This window comes from Lissotriton helveticus, chromosome 2_1, assembly GCF_964261635.1.
Source record: "Lissotriton helveticus chromosome 2_1, aLisHel1.1, whole genome shotgun sequence".
Lineage (NCBI taxonomy): Eukaryota > Metazoa > Chordata > Amphibia > Caudata > Salamandridae > Lissotriton > Lissotriton helveticus.
In genome coordinates, this window is record NC_136059.1 from 1,085,777,768 (window position 1) to 1,085,796,879 (window position 19,112).

Sequence of the window (19,112 nt, forward strand, 5' to 3'; positions counted from 1 at the left end):
AAAGAGTTCAAATCAAGGTCCAAAAGTTTCAGTTAAATCTCCACTATTATTCCAGAACTTCCAGAAGTTGCTCTCGTTATCATCAATAGCAAGATAAGTAAACTCAGGAGAAGAGTTTCTCTGTCAAGGCACTCTCAATCTTTACTTTCTATTCCACTGAACTCATATTCGCCACATGCCTCAGATATTGGTGCAAGAGTTCTTTCAGAGGATAACTTCAAACTTCTCCTTTCTTTAATCTTTTGCCAGCTTTCTTCCACCAATACTTGTGATCCCACAGTAGTAGTTCCTTCATTGGGGACAGAATCTGATTAATTTGCCACCACAGCATCAGCTTTTTCTAGTTCAGATTCAGCCTCAGGTTCCTCGAGACCCTACTCAGATCATTCATGTGCTGCCTCAGGCTCTGTCTGGTTCCCTACAGCTTGGAGGACCTCTTCCCGTGGCCTTCAACCACTGCTGGCATCTCGTCTGGGAGAGGTGGTATTCATTTTTCAAGGGGACACAGGACTCTACAGTGTGTGACACCTGCACCCAATTAGGAAAACCACTACACTTAACAGCACTTGTAGTGACTAAAATCACATGGTACGGACTGCACCAACAGGGCTCATGACAGTTCTTTCTCACATGTTTCTTCACCACGACCCAGTTGCCAGGACTGTGGTCATAGCACTGCTTCTAATGTGGAGGTGATATCGCCGCTTCAACCTGGTGAGACACAGAACAAACCACAACAGCCAATCCTTTACAGTGATAAAGCACCAAATTGTCTGTGATGTTCACAAGCATATTTGCGGGCACAGCAGACAGCTTCATTGCCCTTCCCATGGTTATCTCATTTGGTGACAAACCTGTCTTTCAATCTGGGACACTGCAAAGACTCATCAGCACAAGGGGCAAAGCATCAGGCCATTTCAAAGATGTTGAAGCCCATATTTAAACCAACCTGGATTTCAAAGAGCCGGTGACCTGTTCCATGATGCCTGAGGTTTCTGGCTGATAACTGCAATGTAATCTCTGCTCCACCTGCAACGTTGCATTTGGCATTCTCAGAACCTCATTATTAAAATCAGTTTCTCGGTCTGATTCCAAAGAGGTTGGAAATCCAAATCTCAGAACGAGTTCCCTCAACAACAGCTTAGCTACAGTGAGGCTGTCACATCTCCTAGTTTGGTAGGCCTCAACCCAATGTGAAAATATGCACACCACTACTAGAATTTACCTCAATCTGTTGCATACAGGCATTTCAATGAAATCCAGCTGCGTCCTGTTGAAAGTCCCTCTAGATCTCCCAATGTGACTCAGAGTAACAGCAGTTCATTTTCACACATTTATTGGCTGGCAAATAACATATCTGTAACACAATGGCTCAGCTATTGCTCGTAACTTCGGGTTAAACCAAGTCTGCCTAAACAAACTCTCCATGGAATCTCTTCCTACTTGTATTGACCCTGGGTAATATCTCACCATCGGCGGCAACAAACTATTAGTCAGTACTTGTCTTCCATCTCCTGCAACCCAAATAACATCATCTCATTTCACACATCCTGCTCTGATCCAACCTTTATGTTCCCCCTCAGTAACTTCCTCTTGCAATCTCTTTACTTCCTCCTATTTATAAGCAATTGTCATCAAGAGGAGTAAATTGGTTTAATCCACTCTCTCATTTGTATATTCACAATTGAAAGTACAAACATTTAATGCACAATAGTGTGCAACTTTGTCTGCATATCGATTTACAATTGTCACAAAATCGTTTCCTTTGCAATGGGCAGAACATTTAACAACGGCAAGTTGGGCTGGCATTTCTAGGGCCTCTAACAGTTTTCTCACATTTTCTCCATCGCAGATCGGGAACCCTAATGAGGTCATAAATCCCCTTTGAGACCATAACTGTCTGAAGTTATGAACAACACCAACTCATACTAGCTATTGGTGCATATTGTCACTTTCAGCTGGTCTGAAATGCAGCATGCTCTGGTAAGAGCAATCAGTTCTGCCACTTGCACAGAAAATACTATAAAATCCAGGCAGCTTCAACCACTCCCTTAACAGTACAAACAGCATAAGCAGCCTTCAGGTTTCCCTCATTGTCTATGAGACAAGAGCATCCACAAACAGTGTGTAATCAGATTCAGACAATGGCTCTTCAGTAATGTCGGGACGGGCTATATTACAGACATTGAGATAATCATGCTCCACTTCGACCTCATCTGCATCACAATCAGGCAAAGGGAGCAAAGGAGCAGGGTTCAGAACCAAACATCTTATCAAGGTGACGTTCTCAGCAGCCAAAATAGTCTGCTCAAACCTTGTGAGCCTACTATTGGTTAGGAGCTGAGTACGAGTTTGAGTCAACAATATTTCAATATTTCAACTGAATGGGGCACAGAGAAAGTCAAAGGATGACCTATTACAATGCTCTTGCATCTCTCAATGCTGACACCTGCATTGGATTTGAGACATCCAGGCAACGCTGATGCTACTGGATCCAGAGCAGCTGAGAAGTAGGCAAGTAATCTATGGGCACCACCATGATTCTAAGTAAATACTAAGAGAGCACAACCATCTCTTTCACTACAGAAGAATAAAAATGCTTTGTTGTAATTTGGCATTCCTAGTGTAGGAGTGCAACAAAGGCTTTCTCTCAGCTCTAGGAATGCATTCAAGGAATCATTGTCCCAGGGTACCGGATCGGATAAATCCTTATGTGTCAACCTCTGCAGAGGTTTGACCACTAGGGAAAGTTCGTTACCCACCTGCGACAGTGCCACCATTCCCAGAAACATCCGGACTTCTTTCTGCGTGCAAGTCGGATACATTTGAATGATCACTGAGATTCTTTCTTGTGATACTTTTCTCACAACTTTAACATTGTGATGTCCTAAGTAGAGGACTTCCCTCATACAGTACTTTTGATTACTTAGGGACACTTTATGCCCATTCTCAGCCAAATGTTTCAGCAGGGCAAATGTATAATTTTACATGCTTCTTGAATGTTCGATGCAACCAAGAGGTTATCAATATACTGGACAAGGACAGAATTACAGGGCATCACCAGAGACTCCAGATTTTTCCTCAAGATCTGGTTCTAGATGGAAGGACTCTTCATATGTCCTTAGAGAGCTGTGTACCATGTTAAAGCATGATTCCCCAGCTGGAAAGCAAATAAGAATTGGGCTTTCTCATGGATGGAAATGGAGAAAAAGGCCCGGCAAGGACCAACGACAATGAACCATTCAGCCTCACATAGAATATGAAACAATATCACAGATGGATTTGGTACCATTGGACAACGAGGAACCACAATGTTGTTAATTTAACAGAGATCCTGCCCTATGCCGAAATTACCACTCAGCAGTTACCCAGAATCTCTTTCAAAATGCCTTGTTCAATCATAGTCTTAATCACAGGTGTAATTCCAACAACTATCTCAGGCGTCAGAATATACTGCAGTGTTCTCTGATATTCATCATTTGGCTTAACTTGGATATGGACTATCTCAACTCCTTGGATGAGTCCTATGTCCTTTCCAGAAAAATCCCAAACAAGGTCTCTCACTGTGTCTCCAAGATCCAACTGTAAGTCTTCTACTGTCAACATGGGGAACAATGAAATGCACAAGTTCTGGTTTGACAATCGCTGGCTTGCCAGTTTGAAGGCATTGTCTTCATCATTTGTCTAAAGCTCAATACCCTTTGGCATGCACTACAAGGTGCAATTTAACTTGCCCAGAAATCATGTCCTATCAGACACACAAAACTAGAATCACACACCACAAATTAAAGATTATCTTCAAATGTCCCTAACTTCACTGGCACTGCTTCAGTAAGGAGGTTTGACAATCGTTTATTTGTAACTCCTACAACTTTTATTGTTTTCCGAAGAGGGGTAGATTTGGAACCTTTGCTGTTCTTACAGTAAAGCGGGTATCAACAATGTCATTAAAGAAAGTGACATTGTGGCCATCTACATCAGCATCATCATATGGTCCACTCTGCACCAAGTGTACTGTCTTCCTCCCCCTCAGGCACCATCATAAGGAATGATCTGAGCCGCAACCCCTTAGATGCATCAAATATGGGAAACCGTTGGTGCGGGCCATTATGATGGGACATATTCTGCCTCCAACTCATGCCTACGTTCTGATTAGATGAGTGCTATTTACAGCTTCCTGTGTCATAGGGGTTTGGTACTATCATCATAGGTCCTTGGGAACCAGATGAATTTTGGAATCTCAATCTGGGTATATTCTGGGGATGCATAACATTACCATGGGGTTGATTCAACCCTCCATTCTGCTCTTAATTTCAGGGATTAAAGCAACATTCATGATTCCGATGATCCAACTTGGTACAAAATGACATGGGCTTGAGTTCTTCAAAGTGGCAACATCAACTCCAGTCTTGGGATCTATAGGAACACCTCTTCCCCTTCCTTGACCCTGATTCCACCTTGTTGATTTGGAAGCCCAGACTGGTAGACTCTCCGCACAGGGGCAGTATTCCCTACATAAGGCTGTCCCTGACCCCAACAATATGTAACATAACGTCAGCTGACTTATTCTGCCAAAAAATCAAATGTTGTTGTATCAGCATCCGAATTTCAGGTCTCAGCCCAGTCAAATATCAGGGCACAAACTGTCCCATATCCTTGTTTTTTAGGGTGTCCATGCCAATATACTGTTTGAAAGCCTGTAAACACCATTCATAAAATGCAAGAATCGTCAACTTAGGTTCTTGAGTTGTCCTGTCAATATTTACCCAATCAATATCCTGCGGTGGCACTTTAGCTTTCAACCAAGTAATAAGATGCTCATATTTTTTCATAACTATAGGTGACAGACCATGCGTCACTGGCTCTCTCTCAGGCTCACCTCAGTACATTCTGTTAGCTATTTTGCATGCTGATTATAAATCACTGGGGAGTACAATCTCGAACAACATAGTCAGATTGATCCACAACACCTTTGAGATTTTCACAAATCAATTGACTTATTTGTACCATTCTACAGGCTTCTCTCTTAACTTCCCAAAATCATTGGTAAATGCCACAAAGTCACCTCTACTCCATGCTACATGCACATATCCACCACTCTGTGCGTCCCTCAAAGGGAAAGCCTTGACATCCATTCCCGTTTCCCCCAAAGGAGGAGGTTCTCCCATTGTTCTTTTAGAACCCTTTCCATTTCCCCATCCTTCCCATTTGTCCAATGTAGTCCAAATCAAAATATTTTGAATTTACTCTCGGATTTTGGTTTTCAATCCTGATAATTTCAGATTCTCTATGTGCTGATCATTATATGAAAGTCTATGATTTTTCTGTAAAGCCTTTGTTCCTTCTATATTACCATCATTCCTCTGAGCCAATTCAGATAACTTCTCATGAGCCTGCCTCACTCTCCTAGTGACATCTTTACTCATGAATAACAATTTATTCTGTTGGTAGGTATCTATTTGATTAAGCGCTAAGCTCCCACTTATCATTTCATCCTATTCAGTTTTTAATTTAACTACATCTATCAAATCTACTTTTACAGATTATTTTATCATTTCATGGCTCGCCTCTGCACTCTGATTTTCATTTGAATTATTATTATTATACTATTTTTACCATTGCTCTAAATCTTAGACATCAAATAGATGTTGGATCTCAGAAGTCCTTTTTTGTAGTCAGAATCCATTCTGTACTACAGAGGCTTCAGCACTCGGTGCACATGGTGAGCTTGCAATAATTGGAACCAATGGCACAGATTGTATTCTCTGGCTACCTGCTCTTCTTTTTGATGTCTTCGTTTTTATAGAAGCAGACACACTCTGACTTTCATTCCCAGCAGGACTAGGATTGAACATAGGGAATATAGTACAAATAGTAACCAGCACTATAAGAACATCCGGAAGTTTTAAAGTCAAATTGGGGTTACAATTTCCTGAAGAATATGGGATTCATGCTCCCATATTTCCTCATGCTATATTTTGTGTCATGCCAGTTGATATATCTCCCACCACACCAGGGCTAGAAGCAGCTTTAGTGTAGTTCCTATATTCCCAATAGGCTCTGCACATTGGAATAATATATCCTATAGATGTGACAAAGGACTGAGGTCAGTATGTCTCTATCGAATATACTAAACTTAATTGTGAGTGCCAGCTAGCTCAGAGGTCACAAGAAACGTTCTCGAATTCACAAGAAGGGATTAGTTTCCGACAACCGCATAAACATGACAACTTTGTTTCCCTAGGACAGGAACAAATATGTTCAGAGTCGTGGAAACAATAGATAACTATTTTACTCAGTCAATCGTGCATGCTTCGTTTCTACAGAGTTGCAGAGAAATAGTGAAACAGGCATTTAAAATAAAAGGTTTATTGAACAGTCTTCTTTCTCATGCAAGAGAGGTGAACTGCTACAATCGTTAGATAGAATGCAAAGTACAATGCGTACAGCGAGAAGAGTATTATAAAATAATACTGCAATTGCATTGTCTAATGCTGCGACATATAAAAATACATACATAAATAACACAGGCTAAAATACTCAACTGGTGCTTCTAAAATACGCCTACCCCAATGTACCTAACCTAAGTCTAGTACGAGGGAAGAAGTAAGTGCTGTTTAGCATAGGTTTTAGTTCTGCCAAGAATTGCCAAAGGTTTTTCTAGGTTCTAATCAGCTCCATATCTTAGAATGAATGAGGTTGTTATCTCTGTCTCTGACTCAATTTCCCAACACCCCGCAAGGGGAGTCAGAAACACTGGAGCTGGATTCTCGACAGAGGAGGACAGCTTCTTGTCAGTGCGTCATCAGGAGAGTAGGCTTTCTTCGGCACTTGCTGTAGCGAGCTGCATCGGGCAAGTAGGTAGTCGAACTGCACCGAACCACACCGTGCTGTGCTATAGCAAGTGAATGTATATTTATACCTTGAAGGTGTTTAGGAATGCCAGCTTTGACGTAAAGTCGGGCATATGAACGTCATGAATGAGCCCCTAAGGAATAGATGTTTATTGTAAAATAACTGAGTTCTTGGAGAAATCAATATTCAAGCAAGGGGAAGTCCCTAATGGATTAAGAGTCTGGTTTTCCAAGAAATCGTTGTGACGTAGATGAACGGATGGAAGTAGCCATGCCTGTATTTGGGTAGCATGGGCTATGCCTAAATAAGGGCTTGATTTCTATGCCTATATAAGGGCAACTCAAATTGTACCTATATAAGGGCATGATTCAGGAAAATCATTCGGAATCTAAAACACCATACAACACAGCCGGTGCTGAAGCACTTCCAGAAATACCCATAATACTGACATATCCTCCACCTCCAGAGTGTGTTTGATTATATGGGTGTGGACATTTGGCTAACAGTCCATACAAAAGGCTGTCACTGTCCTCATGCCCATCTCCCTCCTTATTCTTTTTCTTTCTCCTCTCAGCATCATTTCCCTCACTTGTTATGGCAGGGTATAATCTTGTTCCCTCAATCATGTCTATTCTCCATCCCATCTTGCGTCTGCATCTGCACACATCACTTTCTTCATCCTCCCTTAATATTTGTCCCTTAATTTGTGTTACATACGCTGCGTGTTCCTTTGCATTAAACGCTTTAAACTGTGCGGGTCTCGGTAATGGTTTCATTGCAAAGACTATTCCTCTCAAATGGGCAATTCTCAAATTAAAAGCACCATAGCATGGAAACTTTAATTCACCCTCTTTCTTTGTAACCATCTGCCAATTCTTAAGCCAGATGATAGTAGCCCTATATTTGTCACCATATAATGAGCTGGCATATTCTCCGGTGGAGCTTCTTTGCCAACTCTAGTAGATGCATCTATGTCTCCTAGATTCATGTCCCATATTGCTTTAAAACAGCTAATTTTATGCACCCAACAATAACACGGCAACACCAGATGGTAAATACAACCAATCCCAGGGTGGGACAGTCTGACGTCACTCTAACTCCTCACAGCAGTTCACCCTCCTTCACACTTTTTCCCACACTCTCTCTCGCTCACTTTTGGTTATACAAAAAACAACGTTGAGAAACACTTGTCTGCTCTGCTAAAAAAATAAAGAGAATTCAACCACCCAAAGAACAAACACATTCACAGATGAAACCTCGACCAGCGGGGAATCACTTAAATCAGCATAGTTTCCCTTGTCCACCAAACGGTCAATCACACTAATTACAATTCTATCTTGTACACAAAAGTTCCCTATCTCAATTGGGCCATCTACGCCGTCTCACAACAAACCCCACAAAGCCTTAGAAGACAAATAAAACATGGGGTCTTCTGCACCTTTATTATATATCCCAGGATCTTGGGTCACTTTGGGCCAGATAACTTCAACCAAATGTCAACTTCAGGAACTTAAAACCCCATTCACAACATCTCTGCCAGACATCACACAATCAATATTGCACTGAAAGCTAAGCATAATCCTAATATAAACAACCCTATTAATAATCACTCCTCTACAATTGCTGTTTCAACACACGCCACTGGAACTCTATCTGCTCTCCATGTCTCGATCCTGGATTCTGGACTTGTGCCACTGGGGTTAGGGTCTAGACTGTTTAGGTTAGATTCAATCTCCCTCTACTTAAAGGGCTAACCATCCTACTCTGCTACCAACCAAGAGAGTTAGGGTCCATTTAAAAATCTTCCACCAGATAGTCTTTGTAGCAGCTTAAGAGGTAAGAGGGAGAAACAATCTCAATTGAATCGCCATACAGTGTTATCAATTTGGGCACACAATAATCCACTCAACAACTAAATCTGAGTTTAGCAAGATTTAATTACAAAGTTGGAAACAAATCAATATAGACCAGCCTCAACATCAAAATATAGAACAACAGAACAAACAAAATGAATCTGAATCTCCCGAAGAGATTCACCAAATTTATAACACAAAGCTGATAACTAATTCTATGATGACAATGCAAATAATCAGGAAAAATAATTGAGTATTAAACAGTATGAAGTGATTCTCTACGGAAAGCATGAGTACACCATCTCTCCCTACACTACCTTAAAGTGACAATCCTAAACAAAGAATCATTGAATGAAGGTGAAATTTAAAGGTATCAGCTGTCAGAGTCTTCAGTAGAAGGCACTCCAACCATGGGTCAGGTAGCATAAAGCCATACAAGTAGAAGCAGAGATCTGCTTTCCGTGAAGTCCTAAGATGTCTCTCTGACCCTCACTAAGTTGCAGTATATTATATTAGTTGTATTCAAGATAGACAATACCATATGACTTTCTCTAGTATTTTTCCATGATTCCAGCACATATTGGATACTTGCAGCACCTTTCCAACATCGAAAAGTTGCAACCTAATGTGTCCTTGTTCATTCTTCTCCTCCTCCATGAGAACACGTCTCCTTGCTCATTACCGCATTTCTCCTTGCAAAACTTTGTCTTTGCATGCTGTGAGGACATGGAATCGCTAGAAGCACAGTCCAAGCACTTTTCCCCTCACTGTTCTCCCTCTTCCCTTATGTATTTTCAGAACATCTCCAGGGAGTACGGCCCCTTTAAATCTTGTGCCTACCCCAGTCAGGTGACAGGGTCACATGCTGCTTCGCGGAGGTTGAAGACGGAAGACGCCGCAGTGGGAGGTTGTTCTTGGGAACCGGCCCACGAGGAGGTGGAGACGCTCGTGAAAACCTTCGCAGTGGTGCCCTGGAGAGACGCTACACCGCTACGGGAAGACGAGGAACCCGCTTGTACGAAGGAGGTTTCCTGCCAGGAAGAGAAGGTGGACGACGAAAGAGAAGGGCAGCCAGACCCTAGCTGGTACCGCGCAGAAGCCCGCCATGGCTCAGGAGAAGGGTCGTGGCTAACCAAGCCTTAACCAGAAGAGGAGCTCTTTCAAGTATCCACCAGCAAAACCCGAGCAAGGAAGAATGGACTACAGCTCCCACAACCCCTTGCAAAAGGATCCGTTTACAGACCCCTCCCTCTAAGTCTCTACAGGAAGAAGGACTTCCCTGTACGAAATAGACAGTTTCCTTTGGTTTTCTCCTGAATACACCTCAGTTTGGTGAACACTATACTAATTGGTGCTGTCCTGCTTCTTGACCACATTACACATGCCTTGCTATTTAATGAAAACAACACCCTTCTATGCTAACCAATGTGGCTTTTTCCACACCTGCAGTGGAAACAAAAATACAAGCAAATACATTCTAAGTTGGATGTTAAATACGAATTACATACTAAGCTTTAAACATGAGCTAGGACTGAACAGTTCTCATGGCCCAACTTATGTCAATTTAGCAGTGCGCAGGTTACAAATACGTGATTATTTCTACAAAAAAAAATGTAGGTTTTTAATGCATGAATAAATTGCAAAGAAGTACGAAGAAGTCAATTTAAATGCACCAATGTGGAAATAATTGCTTGTAATACATATAAATGTTTTGACATTAATCTACACATACACATCCTGTTTTATTAACTTCACAATGAGGAACATCTTAAATGTTAACTTCCTCATACACATTAATATGTAAATATTACAAAGACCTTTATTAGTCTTGTTCAGTGCACACCATTATAAGTCTAATTAATTTTTACCTGGAGTTCTTTAAATATGCAATACTCAATTTTGTTTTAGTAACTTTAATCACACAGAATATATTTGAATGCTGTCTATGTGGGATTATGATGCACTCTGACAGTATCTCAGGATGGAATCATGATCACATTGCTCCAATCTGCGCTCTATGGATTGAGATGGTAATGAAAACTCCAAGAATACCAGTACGTGTTCAGGTTTGGGGGGGTTGGCCTCAACAGCACTTGGATCAGGGTGAGGTGATGGATTAGTGCAGGGGTCTCACGGGGCCAGAGGCCATGGTTAGCTGGTTTTGGGGAGTGGGAGGGTGAAGTGCGGTAGGTCCAAGCTTTTTGGCAAGGATTCCTCTTGTGGGAGTGCAATGGGGTGTTAAGTGGGATCCTCTGCTCCTGCCAATATTGTCAGCCTTGGGTCTTAAAGGACTGGTTCGATGGTTGCCAACTGATGCTTGTTCTCCATCCTCAAATCATGCATAGCTCTGAGAGACAAAGCCATACAATATAGTACACCTAATTATAGCCACGGACATAGCATTGGGCCGGGAAATAGGAGCCAATTTACTAACACCGAAAAATTGACTTTTGGTAAACAATGAAAGTAATCAAACTATGGAGCACTCTAAGCCTTAGGTTCACACTCGACTTTCAATGGAGCCTCCCTATAGTATAGTATTAGGGTAACCCTCCTCTTCAAGAAAGGCCAGGGTTCTACTAATAAGCACAGAACTGATACAAGGAATGCAATAGTTATCTCTCTGACTTCTATTTCAGTTGATCTTTTTTCACTCTTCAAACCAGTCCAGAGAGAGTTAATTCATACACAAAGCAATTTTGTTTCTTCTCTAATAAACTTCCCAGCTGAAAAACCTTTGGCCGGAGGCCAGGTCCACTAAGAGAGGAAAAAAAAGCAATCTTATACCTGGTTTGAGCTACTTGAACCTCAGTAGATGGGTTCAGCTTGAGTCCTAGGGCACAGTGAGCCCATGTTTCTGCATAGCCTTTTTATCTATGGTGTCTATTGCAACAAACAACAAAGTAACAGAATGAAAGCTTTAATTAATTTCAGTCACTAGCAATCTCTCCGAGCTGTATTCCAGTCCATTGTTTTTGCTTATTGTGTTACAAGCTTTTACACCTTTCAGCCTCCCCTTCCATTGTGCACAATCCAAGTATTCATCAAGACGTCATAACAAAAACATATACAGTGCTTTGAAGGTGGTGGTAGAGGGCAGAATTAGGTTATTGTTAGCAATTAGATTCATATCTTAACGTAATACCTTGTACAGTTGAGGTGAATATTCAAAATCAGACATGAATCACAGGTTAGACTATGAGATACCAGTGAAAATAGTGACTTTCTTACATCACATAAATACATATTTATGTCTCAGATGAAATCAACAACTCGACAAGCTCCATTAGCAAAGCATTACTGTTGCAATCATCAAAGATGTAGGTACCTCCTGCAATTGATAGCAATCCGTCTAGTCAATTTCACCACCAGGGTGGAAGAGATGGATGTCAGAGTTGCCCAGTACTTCAACACCAAGCCTGGTTTATGCTCTTGCCCAGCACTCATTGACAAGTGGGTCTCTCTTCCGGAGGTCCCATCAGACATAGTTGAGACTGTCAGCGGAAGCAGGGGCTTAGCGACTCCCAGCACAAAAGCTGGACGGGCGCTTTTAAACGATCATCATTCTACTCTAAGGAGGAAAGAGGCAGTTCATCAAGCCCGAAGCCAACAGACGGAGACAAACAGAATCAAACTCAAGGATCAGGGAGCCCTGTTAAAGGGCGGATGTAACACCAGGAAAACACAGGATAAATGGGAGGGCATGTGATTGCCAGCCAATAATCAACCACGATCTTGGCGCCTCAAGCTCAATAGACATGCCAGGAGGCCCTCTATATAGGGGAGCAAAAAAAAGCTGTGAAAACAAATCAAAAAGACAAAAATAAAATGGAAACAATTGCAGTCACTGAATGTAAATCATTCTGCTTCGCAATGCAAAATTACAAGCTTTATCCAATTTTTACAGCCAAGTTGGGTGGCAAGTTTATTTATTTATTTATTTTTGTGTTTTATAGAGCGTGACCTTAACCCGTTAGGGTATCAGAGCGCTTTACACAGTCAACATACGGAGACCATCAAGACCAGACAGTATCACAAAAAAAAGTAATCCACTGCAAGAATGCCCATGATTCCTGCCAGATCAAGCTCACGTTCAGAGCATGAAACAACGGCTGGAACTTCTCCTATACTTTTGGTCATAAGCACTCAGGCAAGGACGGCTACTTTCCAACCGTACTCGGATGTTTCACTGCATCCTCAGTCAGGCACTGAGATGCGGATAAGTGCATGGAGCACAGATAAAGGGATAGGTGGAAAGCAAACAGGCAATACCCCGAAACACCCTGCGAGCAAAAGTCAAGTGCTAGGAGCAAAAATACGTCCCCCAGTAATAGCAGATGCTTCAGTTATAGACTCCACAACAAACGTTCATGAGGTGGCTTTTACCCCGAGATATTACATTATGGGACTGCACGACATCTTGAACAGGAGTAATATCTTACGCCTCTTCAAGCACCTGGAACAAATCTGAACGGAAGATCGGGATTGGATGAGATTTTTGAAACTCCAGGGGGACACTCACTGGGAATCCACTGTGGTGGGTTTGAGGCAAAAGAGGCTCTGATAAGCTGTTCCGGATTAATCGTGACAGCCTGCTGAGTGGGGCATAGATGTTCGGCTGCCACCACACCCAAAATATCTGCATATTCTAGCAGAGAACAATGGGTTACGACACTTGGTCCGTCTTGCGTGGGACCAAAAGCCAGGGGTCTCACGGCAGCAGTTGGTCTGGCTTCAAGATTCAATGGGCATTAGGATTTCATTCCACAATAACCAGCAGGCCATCCACTCAAGTAACCCTGTTTTAGATCAAATAGGAATTTCAGGAATGAGGCCGGACTATTTCCAACAGATGTGGTACTAGGCACGGCCAAGCAGAGTCTAGGGGAGCAAACCAGGCTAAGCAATAACCAACCATAATCTCCTGGAACATCGCAGGGTTCAGTAACATTTCAAAAGGGGATAAATTCAAGGAGTTCCTAGAGAAGGGTGAAATATTATGCTTCCAAGGACATGGCCTCTGCCAGGCGCCCCATTGGCAGAGTAGTACGAACATCACATAGCAGTAACCAAAACTAAACATCTTTGGTCATCCATCGGGCGGATTATCATCCTTTATAAAACATGCTTAAAGACTTGTGGTCACTGGGATCCAATCTACCACTCTAGGGATACAAGTCCTATTAACTGGAGGCCTGAACTTAAAGGCACTCCTGCTCTGCCTCCTCCTATTAAATTGCTTCATCAGCCCAGCCCAGGCTATTAGTAAAGACTATATGGATGCACTGACACGAACTCTGGAAGATTTACTAACCAAATACAGATCGCATCAGGCAATTATAGTAGGGGACATCAATCTGAAGAACCCGGATAAAGCGTACCCCATTTCCTGGAGTAAGGGCTGGGCAGAGCCCCTCTACGATCTCTTCTATACTTATAAGCTAAGTTCAACCCATGAATTAAAGGAAGCACATTTGACAGCTTGGCACCCGAAACCAACTTTTCAGAACATCTCGACCATGGACTATGTCTTAGTGAGAGAGACAATCGCAGCCAGACTAGATGAATTTGAAGTTGAGGATAGGGCAGAAAGGGATCAGAGGCCATTGAGAGCTGTGATTCAGCTAGAAGTACCAACAGCCACCATCTTTCAACCAATAGGGAAGTCAAGAGGGGCGGAAAGGTATAACCTTCAGGGGATAAAATGGTCTGAAAACATAGGCGGGAAGATGCAAGCCTGGCTGGATTTGAAGAAGGATGGCGCTTCAAATCCGCAAGCAACCTTAGAATAGGATTAGGAGAATATTGTTGAAGACCTGCAATGAAGCCTGGGAAACCCCAAACACCAACGACCGCATACTAAAGAACCGTCAATAGCAGTAAGCCGCCGCCCCCAAAAGTCATACTCAAAAGCAAACATGCACTCCGCAAGGCCCTAGAAGCAAGGAAGAGAGGGGGAAGACCAGCCCCAGCTCCGTCAGTTACAGCACTAAGGGCAGCCCTAAGAAAGAAACAGTGGGAGCATAAAAATGAATATATACAGAAGGAATGGTTCAAAGTGTTCTCCCTGCTAAAGGACAAGAATCACTCCCTGCTGTGGAGGCATATCAACCAGTTGAGTAGTCGAGAAGACCTAAGAGAAAATCGGGTGGCGGAGCAGGACTGGATAAAGAATGTCACACAACTATACTCGCCAGCCTCCTCCGACAAAGCCAGCCCCGAAGCAAGGTGTTGGGGAGTGGGGCATAGCCGGATAAACAGCACAGATCTCCAAGATTGGGGCATCCTCTGGAAAAATATTCCACAATATCAGACCCCTTGGGAAGAGGAACACTGTAGGATACCAGTTTTAACAAACACCAACATGGTGCTCACAACCTTCAAGAAAATGAGGAACGATGGAGCCCCAGGGTGGAATGGATTACCAGCACCTGGATTCAAAACAGCACCAGACTTTTGGACAGTAATCCTAACTCCGCTCTTCATTAATATCCTTTCCACAGCAAAGACACCAGAATCCTGGACAGACTATATACTTGTCCCTATCTTCAAAAAAGGTGATCGCCTGAAGGCATCAAACTACAGGCCTATCGCCCTTCTCAACCTAGAAGCAAAGGCCTATGCTGGACTTCTTCTGAAGAAACTGGTGTACTGGGTAGAAGAAAAAGGCATCATCCCCTTATACCATTCCGGCTTTCAGGTCACAGTCATCGTCTTTGGACAACAATATAGCACTAGCTCATTTATCAGCTCAGGTAGTGAAGAAGAAAAGCCTACCACTGGTCTGCTGTTTCAATGATTACAGCAGTGCTTTTGACAAGGTTGACTGCACAAGGTTATGGTGGAAACTAGACAACTGGGGAATACAATCCAAATTACTGAATGCAATAAGATCGTAATACGTGGATACCAGGGTGCGGGTCAAAACAAGTTCACACACAGTGACCCCCAAAATTGCCACAAGCAACAGGCTCAAACAGGTCTTTTTGTTGGCACCCATCCTTTTCAACTTGTACACCGCTGGGGGCTTGCAAGGTGCCAACTTAGTTGCTCCCAGGCTGGGAAGTGTGAGGCTGCCAGTATTACAATATGCTGATGGCACAGCAATAATGTACCACACTAAAGTGGGCCTACAACAAGCCCTGCATGCTTTGGATCGATACAACAAGGCAAACTCCCTGACGGTCAACCAGGAAAAAACTAAGGTAATTGTCTTTGGGAGAAATTGCTTCAAAAAGCAAGCACTATGGTGCATGGGGGATCTACAAATAGGCACAGTGGCATGCTGTAACTATCTTGGGGTTTGGTTCTCAGAGCGGGCTAATGCAAATATTCACTTGAAACATCTGAACTCCAAGGCCAGGAACGTTATACACTCGCTAAAAAAGCTGAGCCAACATCTGCTGAGCTCCACACCGGCCCAATACTGACAGCATTAAAAGCAAAACTGTTTCCAGCCATCAGTTATGGCCACCTGGCCTTCCCAGGGACACTAGATGTCTTTTTGAACTAAGCCCAAGCTAAAGCATATACATCAGTATATATGCTTGGTCCTCGGGGTGCCAGGAAATCAAAGCTGAGATTGGAGCTGAGATTGGAGCTTGGACTTGAGTGGCCAGACCTGACGTGCCAAGGGGACCTCATGAAGTTATATATAAGGATGCTGAGGGCCCCAGCTGACTCCTTAAGACACCAACTGAGAACTGCCTTTGAGGAGGTAGGGACAGTTTGGAATCTCAAACTGTGCCTCGGTATCAATACCTTGAAGTTAGAGGCAGCTAGCCTGCGCCTCCAGGAAATTAAGCTAACTGCCTGAAAGAGAGCAGAAACAAGCAATTTCGAGAAACAAGCTCTGCACAAGACATCAAAGCCCTTAGCTCTAGCTCCAACTTAGAACCATTGAACAAATCATACATGCTGGTGAAAGCTCAACTCTATGTCAGTGAGGGCCTGACACCGCAATTTCATAGTAAAATCCTGTTTATGAGACTAATAACGCTACTTATCACTGACTTCAATTCTTCATGGGCACGTAAGGGGAAAAAACAGACTCCAGACTATGCTCCTTTAAGTAGGAATCCTGGTTGCATCTCCTGTGCTGCTGCCCCAAACTAAACAATGACCGCAGGCACCTTCTCTGCCCGATTTGCATTGCCAATGGGGCAAAGACCTGCAGAGAGGCCTCATCATAGGCTTCTCCAAGTCAAAACCAATTAACTTAGCGAGAATGTGGAAATGTATGCACCTGATCAGGATTGCCTTAAAGGAGTCACAAGGATGCAACCTTATACCTGCAACCAACATGTCGAATGATGTCGAAGCAACTAGGGTGGCACCTGAGAGGCACCAAGGGGTTCCACCAAGCTGCCCAGAACTTTAAAGTCCGAGCATTTCAATGCTTCTATGAACGTTTTTTAAGCATAAATGAAATATGAAAAACATTGGGGTTCGCACTTCGCACCCAAAGATCTATTGTTTTTAATTTAATGATTTTAATTAATCGATTAGTTAATAAAATTCTATTCAATATTTATGTTAATACTGGGTGTCATGAGGGTTAGGACACAGAACAGGTACTGGCCACTAAACATATACTGCCATTTGTTGAAATTTGTAAATATCCATTACCCTTTCATTGTGGGATTATTGAATGAATATACATAAAAGACTAAACTATTGCTATATAATCGTTAGAAAAAAAAGGCCTCACTGATGTTCAACCGCTCACACAAAGAACTCCAAATCTTGTTATAAACCGATACTGTTATTAAAAAAATCTGCACCATAATACTTATAGCATTAACAAAATTAGTCAAATTACTTTCGGAATAATTTGCAAGCCACGCTCTGAAAAAGCATTATCACAGCAAATTATCTTCTAATTAAAGCTAAACAAGAAGGGCCATGATACAGAAATTAGTTTCTCATTATAATTAGGAAAGCAGAGCCTACATTGTTAACAAAGCCACAATAGCGATGCACGCACGTATCATTCAAAACAAAATGAGAGGGGTTCAGGAAAGGAGTGTTCGAGATGACTGTTTTTAAATGTTCACCATGCGTGTCAGCATCCGCCAGGAAAAGACTCATTTCGCCGGCAGAAATTTGAAGTGAGTGATCTGAACTACAGTTTCCGAGCTAAAATATAGTAGAGCTGATAAACCTATCTAGCTTAGAATAAAACTCTAGCTTATTGTCAGGGTCGTACCTACCGTGAATGCAGCAGGTGTAGTAGCACTGGGGTCAGAGCCATGAAGAGCCCTTTGAACCCTTATATTACTGTATTTACTATTTCACCAGCAAATGAGCTGTTTTCCTTGCTTGCACCAGCGCCCATAGTATCCTTGCTACGCTACTGCTTGCAGCCAGATATATGGCCTTCATCTTCTATGTTCTTAATGCTACAGTTATTCTTGGAAGCTCTACTCATACCCCTTTTGCGTTTTCTTCTGGTACAGTACTATGTATTTATGTATGTATACACGTGTGGAGGTATTACTTAAACGCACATAGATATAACATGCATACATTAAAAGTGAGAGCTTGGAGTGTCAATAAAACAAATGCTCGTCTGCTAGAAAGCTCAGAATGGTGCATAATGTGTAGCTATATGTTGCCTGTGGCGTTCACAGATATCCATTGCACACTGTGAAGTTTCTGTCAGCCTTCATCAGTTGCTGTGAAGACATGCCACTTCACAGCTGACTGATATCTATTGGAATGATAACTGGGCGAGAGAGTCAAAGGGCTCCCTCCTATTAATTTTATTTGGTGGCCCTGGAGAATGGGGTCCCTAGGGACCAATAAGGCTTGGGAAGGACGGCCACATGTCCACCTCCACCCTAATAAGAATAGATCCTGGGAGATGGGGTCCCAAGGTCCTAATATGGTTCAGGGAGGGCTCTTTAAAATAAATATGGCCCTGGGGGGTGGACTTAATGAGGCTTGGGGAGGGGGGCCGCACAGCCCTTCGCCTTTTAAATATATCTTTCTCTGGAGTCCCCAAGGCCATAATAGGTTCAGGGAGGTGAGCCATGTGGCCATCCTTTCCTTAAAAAAAAAGGTCCCCAGGGCCAGCCCCTAGGGCCTATCCCCTGCTGTGCATGTCGGATGACCATGGCAGTCTGGGGTTTGGCTGCTTTTGGGGGGGTTGGTCACTTGGCCCAGCAATGGGCCAGGCCTGTGGACAACCCCCCAATGCACATGGATGAACATCGTGCTCAGTGTGAGGTTAGCTGCATGTGGAGGGTTGGCAGAAGGGCCAGGCAACAGTCTAGGCTCTACAACCAACCTCCCAACAGCAGGGCATTGGATTTATGTATAGTAATTGAATATAACTTTATGTTAAACAAAACCTAGACATTCACTGAAAGAAAGTAATGTTATAGTTAGGTGAAATGTTCA